Source organism: Neomonachus schauinslandi, chromosome 6 (assembly GCF_002201575.2).
Source record: "Neomonachus schauinslandi chromosome 6, ASM220157v2, whole genome shotgun sequence".
Taxonomy (NCBI): domain Eukaryota; kingdom Metazoa; phylum Chordata; class Mammalia; order Carnivora; family Phocidae; genus Neomonachus; species Neomonachus schauinslandi.
In genome coordinates, this window is record NC_058408.1 from 34,371,267 (window position 1) to 34,381,655 (window position 10,389).

The following is a 10,389-nucleotide window of genomic DNA, read 5'->3' on the forward strand; positions in this document are numbered from 1 at the left end:
TGCATCTGAGACTATGGAATTAATGGCTTTGGTTTGGGTTTCTTTTTCTTTGGCCCAGCATAATATCTTGGGAAAAAATAGGCACTTGATTATTATTTCATAAAAGTGTGAAGGATTTTATGGCCTGTGGGACAGAGTTGATCCTCCCTTAGAACAGAGGCACATGACCAGATATGAGAGATAAGGCAGGTCCACAGACAGACTTACAGACAGAAAAACCAAAACTAATACAGAGAAAAAGAAATGGCATCAGAGGAAAAGCTAAAGGTCGGAATAGAGAGAGAGAAAGAGAGACACATAGAGGGAAAGTAGTTACTGCTTATCTTGGAAGGTATGGAATCCCCTTCTAAATGGAAGGGCCGAGACACCTGGCTGGTTCAGTCGGAGGAGCTGAGCATACGATTCTTGGTCTTGAGGTGGTACGTTCAAGCCCCACACTGGGTGTAGAGATTACTAAAAAAAAAAAAAAAAAAAAAAAAACAGATAAATTTTCAGTGGAAGGGCCCTCTCCCTGGAAATCTCATTTGTCTTCTCATTTCATTGCTGAAATGTTTTTAAGCAATACCTTTCCTTTGAGTTAGTCCCAATATCTCACCTGCACATACCCTTTTGAGACAGGAAATAGGAACTTTGTGGCTACTTTCGAGTCTTTGCTTGAAGCCCATTAGAGTAATAATTGCACTGTGATCTTCTCAAGAGATGCAGCGTGCTGATGCCTCCAAAGTCACAGTTCTCATCATAAACAAACCTCTTTATGACAATTGCTGAAATGCAATCTCTCTTTCAAAGGTCCATTGCTTCATTAATGAACCTGTAATCCCATGCACACCTGTTTGCCTGATTTATAGATGTTTCTGTCTCTTCAACAGACCCATACATTTTCATGCCAGCCTCAGGAATCTTCTCGCTTGTCTTATAGGATAAAGGTTGAGCATGGCCCACCACTGTTCTCCGATCCCACACCCTGAGACCCACACACCATGTCTGGGGCACTGGCTGTAATGCTCGGTTCTTTCAAACATGTCTGAAACATAAAGCCTTTCATGGCAGCCCCCGAGCCTCCCCAAAGCAGAGTAGTACTCTCTGAATAAGGTCACACTGAATCAAGACTGTATCAGCCCCATAAACTGCTTTATTCAGGGGCCAGAAGAGATAAGGTGTGCTTGAAGATCTCAGAAGCCAGATACTGCAGCCGTCATATCTAGAAGATCATGTGCATTGTCGTTTGGGAGAGGACTGACCAGAAAGAGCCCCTCAATTCACATCAAACGGTGACATAAGCAATAACTAAACACTTACTGTGCTTTCTTCTTTGGGGGTTTGTTGCTGCAGTTAAGATTAATTACTGTGAACGATAAACCTATCCATCCTTCAGGGTTAAGGTAAGTATTACTTCTCTTAAGAGCGCTTTCTCTAAATTTGTACCCATCTAGACCTTCATTCCTCCATACATCTAATACTAGATCTGAGTCATTTTGCTTCATATCTGACTGTTTGAAGGGTGATATTTTAGCTTCATAATTAATTTTTAAGCTCATGGGAAAGTTTTTCTTAAAGTCTGTTACATCTTTTACATTACCTACACATGGTCGTTTAGGTCGACAATAAAGAGAAGGAAGGAAGGAAAGAAGGAAGGAAGGAAGGAAAGAAAGAAGGAAGGAAGGAAGGAAGGAAGGAAGGAAGGAAGGAAGGATTATCTGACACTAGGCACTAATACACTCAACATTGTCAGCTGAGCAGGCCAAGGTAAACAGTTGCTACTGGCTCAGCAAAATGCATGGAAAATAGAAAGCAGAGGCGAAAATGCTTAACGGCAGGCAATAGAGTGAGAAATACAGGAGAAATAAATATTGTAATTTGTAGGAAATTTTGGTAATCTCTGTTTAGGGAAAATAGAGTCAGTGGATATTTATTGAATGTATACTTCATGCCAAGTGTTGCAAAGGGGTATTTTACATACAGGACTCCTTGCAATGGCACCATAAATTAGGTGTTGCTATATGATTGTATGGGTGAGGAAACAGTGTTGGAATGTCCCAGGGACTTGCTTAAGGTCACACAGCTAATAAACAGAAAAACCTGTTTGGGAGACAAACCAGGGTCTCATTTAATCATTTATTCAACAAATATCAGTTGAACACCTCCTACATGCCAAGCACTTTTCTAGGCACAGAGAACCAAAGAGATAAAATCCTTGCTTTTATGAAGCTTGAATTCTAGGAGAAAGAGATATAAAAAATAAATGACTGTGTTTTAAAAACATCAGTCCATGTGTAGATAAGTGCTATGGTAAAAAGGGAGTGGGGGGGGGTCATGGGGGAGTGGTGGCTACAATTTTAAATAAGGTAGTCAGTGAAGACCTGAGGAATGAAATTTGAGTAATTTCAGTAGAGGAGGGAGGGCACTCTGTAGATGTCAGCAAGGACAAAAAATACTGGGGTGGGAGTGTGTCTGGCCCAACTGAAGAATAAAGAGAAGGTCACTGGGATTGGAGTAAAGTGGGAAAGGGGGAGGAGAGGAGGAGATGTTGAGGTCGTGGAGATATTGTGGGGTTTGACTAGGCCAGGCCCTATAGCCTTTTACTGAGTGGGTCCTGAAGTTATTAGTGGGTCTTAAACAAAGAATAGCCAATGTGATTCAATTCTTGGAAGAATCACTTCGGCTCTGGAGTTGAGATTAAATTTTAGAGAGGATGGCCAGGAGCAGAAGACCAGTTAGGAGCCTATCACAGTAATCCAGGCAAGAAATAACAGCAGCTTGGACCAGCCTGGTTGTCGACTTCTGTGTGTAGTTTGAGTGTAGGAGCTTATAAGATTTGCTGATGGATTTGCGATAATATGTGAGAAAAGCATAGACATACAGATAGCTCCAAGGTTTTTTTGATGAGCAATTGGAAGGATGGAGTTTCTATTTATTGAAATGGAAAGACTGAGATGAAGGAGCAGGTTTGGATGAGAAGATCAAGTGTTTGGGTTTAGGCATCAGAGATTTGATTTGCCTTTTAGATTTTTGCATGGAGCTGTTGAGCAGGAGTTGGGTTTATTATTCCAGAGGTCAGGGAGAGGTTTAGACTACAGATATAAATTTGGGCTTCCCAGCAGATATATGGTACTTAAAGCCAGGAGCCCAATTAAAGACATGAGAATAGATAAAGAGTAGATGTTGGAATGGGATATAAACAGAATAGTGACAGTGACGAATTCAGCCCAGGCATTTCCAACTGTAGAGCTTGCAAAGGTGAGGAGGAAGATTGAGAAGAAGACATCAGTGAGGTAAAACGATAACCAAAAAGTAATACTGTTGAGTGGGGAGCATATATCAAGGGAGAGAAGGTGATAAGCTTTACTCAAATGCAGCTAAGAGTCAAATAAGGTGAGGGGTGCGAATCAGCCATTGGATTTAGTAACATGGATGCCATTGCTGGCATTTACAAGAGGAGATTGATGCAGTGGTGGTGATGGAACGTTGATTGACATTGATTTAGGAGATAAGGAGAATAATTGCAGACAGTAAGTATAAGTGACAATCTTGAGGTGTTTTACTATAAAGGGGAGAAAAAAAGGAGGCAAAAGTGAGAGGGGCTTGAGGTCTCAAGAACGTATTTTTAGGACAGGAGAAATACCATGTTTGTGCCTTGATGAAAATAGTCCAGAGAAAAATGGATGATGTAGGGGAAAGAACAAAGAATTATGTCCTCAAGTAAGCAAGAAGGGATAGGATCCTTGATATAGGGCCTGAGCTGCTTATTCAAACAAAAAGTAACAGGAGGGCACAGATGAAGAAGGAGGATGGCTGCATTGTGGAAGCTTGGAAAGTTCTCTTCTGAGTCATTCAGTTTCTCAAAGTAGGAAGCAACATAATCGGTTGAGTGTGAGGATGGGGTGGATTTTGGAGGTTGAAAGAAAGAGAAGATAATATGCCTAGAATACGCTGAGGCTATGCACACAGATTAGACAGAGATTTGGACTTCACTGAAGAATGGGATTTTGCCCAACTAGTACAATTTGAAGAGAGAGGGAGAGACAAAAAGTTGAGGAAATCTACAACGGTGTGATTATGATGATGGCTCAGGATGGAAATGATGACTTGAAGGGGATGTGTGACAGAGAAAAAATAGTTGTATCAATGTATTACAACTTCCAGTGGGATAAAATAATTGTTGTGTTGGGGTACCAGAAGGAGTGAGAAAGCCAGAAGGGAGCTAGACAGTGGGGTATTTTGAGGCAATGTAGAAACTGCTGGCAACAGATGCTGTGGTAGGGGGGACACAACATCATCAAAGAAGAGAAAGCCAGGGACTGAGAGGTAGTAGGGCAGATGCTGTGGGTGCCCTTCTCTACCTCCTTGGTCCACCGTGGAGCTCACCCTAGGCAGTTCTCAAGTAGTTTTCTGCCTCTCTGCCTGGGGGTGTTCTCTGACCACAGGCATTTCCTTGGCCTACGTAGGTGGGGAACTAATGTCCCCAAAGTGACTTCCAATCAATGAGGGAAGGGAATTAGTGGGAAAATCCCCCAACCTCACTACCCCTCTGACATACGGTTCTGAAGTATGTTCTACAATTTCTCAGAAGGTCCTTAGTTGTACTGAGCCCCAGTTCCCACACAAGAAACCCATTCAGTAATTCACCTGTGATTGGCATTTATTTTTTTTTTGTCTCACTTACTGGGCTTCCTAGAATCACATCCTAAATAAATCACCTATCCCCAAATCCCTGTCTTAGGAGTTGTTTCAGGGAAACCCATTTTAAGATAGTTGGGATTTTGGCCCCAGCTGCTTTCAGGATTTTCTCTTTGTCTCTGAGACTTATAAGTTTTACTATTAGATGTCAGGGTGTTGACCTATTTTTATTGATTTTGAGGGGGGTTCTCTGTGCCTCCTGGATTTTGATGCCTGTTTCCTTCCCCAATATTTATAGCAGCAATGTCCACAATAGCCAAACTATGGAAAGAGCCAAGATGTCCATCAACAGATGACATGGATGGATAAAGAAGATGTGGTATATATAAATACAATGGAATATTATGCAGCCATCAAAAAAATGAAATCTTGCCATTTGCAATGACATGGATGGGACTAGAGGGTATTATGCTAAGCGAAATAAGTCAATCAGAGAAAGACATGTATCATATGATCTCACTGATATGAGGAATTCTTAATCTCAGGAAACAAACTGAGGGTTGCTGGAGTGGTGGGGGGTAGGAGGGATGGGGTGGCTGGGTGATAGACATTGGGGAGGGTATGTGCTATGATGAGCTCTGTGAATTGTGTAAGACTGTTGAATCACAGACCTGTACCTCTGAAACAAATAATACATTATATGTTAAAACAAAAAGAAGGAAGGGAAAAAGGAAGGGGGGGAAATCGGAGGGGGAGAAGAACCATGAGAGACTATGGACTCTGAGAAACAAACTGAGGGTTCTAGAGGGGAGAGGGGTGGGGGGATGGGTTAGCCTGGTGATGGGTATTAAAGAGGGCACGTATTGAATGGAGAGCTGGGTGTTATACGCAAACAATGAATCATGGAACACTACATCAAAAACTAATGATGTAATGTATGGTGATTAACATAACATAATAAAATAAAATTAAAAAAAAGATAGTTGGGATTTTGGAAGGATAAGCTATGCAGACATTGACATCACCAAGGCGTAATCAGAAAACCTTCAATTATATACGATAATGGTGTTATTCACAGCTCTAATTTTAAAAGCAAAAATCTGGTTTGTGTGTGTATCTATATGGAGACAAACGTTGGAGATTGGCTAAATACAGCATAGAATAATTTTACAGTGAGACACCATGCAGCTTTAAAAAATAATTATAGCTATAAATACAGTATAGTCTTGAAAAGATATTCATGCTAAGTTACGTGAAGAATGAAAAACAGATAACAAAGCAGTGCATGTGGGCGCATGTGTATGCATACATGTATGCAAAATATAAATATACACCCTTTCTCTCTCTACACACATACACATTTATGCACATACACTCACACACTTCCTAATTTTTCTTTAACAAATATACCTTATTTATGTCATATAAGTTTTAAAAACAATAAAAGGTCCCCTTACCCCTAATCCAGGGAACTGTGTCACAGTAGAACTCAGAAATCTCACATAAAACATTCTGTTCACCAACTGTCCCAGTTTGCCCTTGACTGAGGGCTTTCCTGGGATGCCATGAGACCGAATCTCAGTACTAAAACCAGGCAAACTGAGATGGTTGGTCACCCTAGGAAATATTTATACTCTTTCTTCCCTTCTTCCCCATAAATGGACAAATGACAAAATAGAATCTCTTGGAGTCCTAGAAAGAAAGGCATGATGGGAGTGGAAGACATCATTATTATTCAGGAAACATATATTTTTTGCAGCAAAGACCCAGGGATAAAATCAACACATTTGGTTGATAATCTCCTTCACATGTGCATGCTAGTTTGGCTTTCATTTTCATCTGCAGGGAGTCTTTAACAGCTGTTACTGTCAGGCCTTTGCACTCTGTTTCCAAACCTATAAGAACCACACAAAGGCAGGAATATTCAGAGAATGAGGTTGGAGGGGCTTAAGGAAAACTAGCTCACTCACATTGTCATCTGGAAATTCACACTCCCCCTTTCCCTCTGTCTCAGTTCCTTGCTCTCCTGCTTTCTCTCCCTGTGTACCACGCAGAGATCCTGGGATGAACACCAACGTGCCTGTTTAGTATGCATACTGTGTGGATGGTCCAGATAGGAGGCTCTCACTTCATTGTTCATTAGGGCTCTCTGTTAAATAATGTTTAATGTTATCTAAGGAGTTTAATGGCACAGTTACTGGAAATATTACAAAGGCAAGAGGAAAAAGAAGTCATCCCTCTTACATTTTCCAGACCTGTCACGAGCTCACTCATCCCAAAACCTGACACCTTTAGCTACAGAAGCCTTGTTCATTTTTGTTTAATTTATTGAAATTATACACGATCTATTTCTGTCCTAAAAGAATTGAGTTGCCCATATCTCCATTTAAAGAAAACGTGTAGCCCCCATTTCAAATGCACTTAAATGGTGATATAACTTTGGCTGGGGAAGGCCTAAGGGAAGCCTAGATGGTAACCTTTGCAATATGTGGAAGAATCCAACACAAACAAGAAATCTCTGGTATGGATCCTAGGCATTAGTAGATTTAGATACTCAACTAGGTGACTCTAATGTTCAGTTTGTTCCAGTCTCTTCCTGTATTTCAACTCATTATGTGATGCATTCATTCATTCATTCATTCATTTATTCATCCATTCATTCCTAATTAATTTGTTGAATATCCCTATTAGTCCAGCACTATGCTTTGCCCTGTGGAAGACAGAAAACAAGCAGAAGATACACTTCCGACCCTCAGGACAGTTATAACCCAGTGGAGGAAACAAGACAAACACACAGGTGGAGTGCCCTATAAAAGATGAAATTGTCGTTACTGAGAGTAAGTAGGGCATACGTTATGTAGGAGGTCATATTTAACAAGGTAAGTGTTGTTTTGTGTTTTTTTTAAGATTTGTTTATTGTTTTGTCAGAGAGAGAGAGAGAGAGAGAGAGCACAAGAAGGGGGAGGGGCAGAGAGAGAAGCAGACTCCTTGCTGAGCAAGGAGCCCGATGCGGAACTCGATCCCAGGACCCCGGGATCATGACCCGAGCCGAAGGCAGACGCTTAACCAACTGAGCTGCCCGGGCATCCCAACAAGGTAAGAGTTTAAGTATTAAAGCCCAGACACCCAGGTTTGAGTCCTGACTCCACCATGGCTAGCACTGTAAACCTATGCAAGTCACTTTCTTCTTTGAGACATTTTTTTTTCTCATTTGCAAAATATCCTCCAAAGTTCATAAAGATCAGCTTAGATAATGTATGGGGACAAGTTCTGTAAGCTTTCAAGTATACCAGATGTTTTCAGTGTTGGTGACTGCATATTTACTATAGGACTGTATTTCCTATAATCTGTCCCCAACCTAACTTTCCAAATTTATGTTCAAGTTTCTAGCTTCAAACCCTAGGCCTTTTCTTTTATTTGCATATTCATCTATAGCTGGACTGATCTATTCCACTTTCGTAAAACCTGCCATGTTTATTCCCATAATCGAGTCTTTGTTGATGCCATTTCCTCCTGAGAGTATCTCTTGTCCCCAATTCCATAATTTTTACTCAGCTTTCCCAACTCAATTTACTGATCAACTTGAGTATCAGGTACTGTCTAACTATGCTAATTCACACTGATCCCTCTATCCTAGCATCTTACAGCCAATAATACATTGCATCATAATATGCCTTGGTTGACTTATTTTTTACATGTTTATATCTTATTTCACCAACTGGTTTGTAGATTCCTTCAAGAATAGGTACCATGGGTTACACTGCTTTGCTCAACTACAGAGACTTGTGCCAAATTGATTCATATCAATACATAGTTGGAAGGAAGGAAGGAGGGAGGGAGGAAGGAAAGGAAGAAAGAAGATAAAAGGAGGATTGGAAGGAAGAATTATTCTTCTCTACGTACTGAGACTCCTAAACTTTTAACTCTTGATATAATTGCTGTGGCATCCACACAGTTTTTGGTGTTGAACTCAAAAACATCAATGCCCGCATTCTGCCCTATACCTATAACCTGAATAGCCTCTTGCCCTAAACATACTTACCTATTCTTTCCCCATCTGGACCTTACCTTCTCTTCCAGTTTGGTGTTTTAAGCTTCAATTATACAGTGGCTACATGAGGTTTATTTCTTCTACCTCTGCTTCTTCCCTCCTTTATTTTAAAAATGAGGAGGGAGAAGTCTGATGATAGTTTCCTGGCAAGAATATTTAATATTTAATATTGCCCTTTGATCAATGCTGCTCTCAAGCCAGGGAGGGAGGGGTCTAGGCCCTGGCTGGAACCCTGCATTAGAGGCCCTCTTCTGCTTGTCATCCAGCCACAATCCCCCTTCAGACAAGTAGTCCCTGGGACTAGGACTAGTGCTCAACTGGATCCCATGTCTCTCTTAGATCACATTGTGAGAATGTAATTTCCCACCCAAATGACCCAAGCCACTATTCAGGGCCTGTGTGTGCCTCTTCCTGGCTCTATCTTTCCAACTACACTCTTAGTGTGCAACGCCATAAGAATGGCCAATAGGCAGTGGTTTGTTGGCCGTGTGGACAGAATTTGGACATAAAAGTTGAGATGTCCACGTAGATAATGTGGAACATAGGTAAATAGAAAGAGAATTGGGGTGGACTAAAAGCTAAAGTCTCTATGACAGTCTCCAGATTATGGGGTCCTAGAATACTAAGCTCAAATCTGGCTTCCAGGTCATAATTCAGGCATTTGAGTGAAGGTATGAGGTTAAGAACGTATTTTATGTAAGAGTTTTTATCTCAATATGATACTTCCTAAATCTTCAGACATACAGGATTCTCTGTTTATACTCTTGCCTGAGGACCAACAAATTAAGGACATGTCTAACTGAGGAATAAAAAGTCCTTTCAAAGCCCTTTCCCCCCTTATGTGTTCTTGTTAATTTTGAAATAAAACTTAATGAGATACCATTTACCAATAATGAAATGCATCAATTTAAAGCGTACAATTTAGTGAGTTTTGACACATATACAGACTTGTGTAATCACCCTGCCAATCCATGTAGATCATATTTCCATAACCCTTCAAAATTTCCCTTGTGCCCCTTTGTTATCTAAACCATCTAATCACATGGTATTTATTCTTTTGTATATACCTTCTCTTGTTCAGCATAATGTTTTAGCTTTATCTTTTTAACTTTGGTAGGTATATAACTGTAGCCCTGTTTACATTTGTATTTTCCTGGGGTACTTCAGTGGCACAGTTGGTTAAGCCTCCAACTCTTGGTTTTGCATGATTTCAGAGTCCTGAGATGGATCCCACATCAGGTTCCATGCTCAGCATGGAGTCTGCTTGTCCCTCTCCCTCTGGTCCTCCCCTGCTCCTCACTCTCTTTCTCTCAAAAATAAAAATAAAATCTTTAAAAAAAATTTGTATTTTCCTGATATCAAATGGTGTCAAGCATCTTTTAATGTGCCTATTGGCCATTATTATATCTTCCTTTGTGAAGTGTTTGGTCAAACATTTCACTTTTTTTAAATTGTGGCATTTTTTTTCTTAAGCTGTAAGAGTTCTTTATTTATTCTGGATACAAGTCCTTTGTCCAATGTATGTGCTATAAATATATTTTCCCCTTGTAAGCTTTGCCTTTTTTTTTTTCTTATAATTTTCTCAATGGCATCTTTCAAAGAGCAGAAATTTAAAATTCTGGTGAAGTCCAAACTATTATTATTTTTTTCTTTTATGTTTCAAGATTTCTGTGCCTTTTCTAAGAAATATTTGCCTATCCCAAATTACAGATATTTTTCCT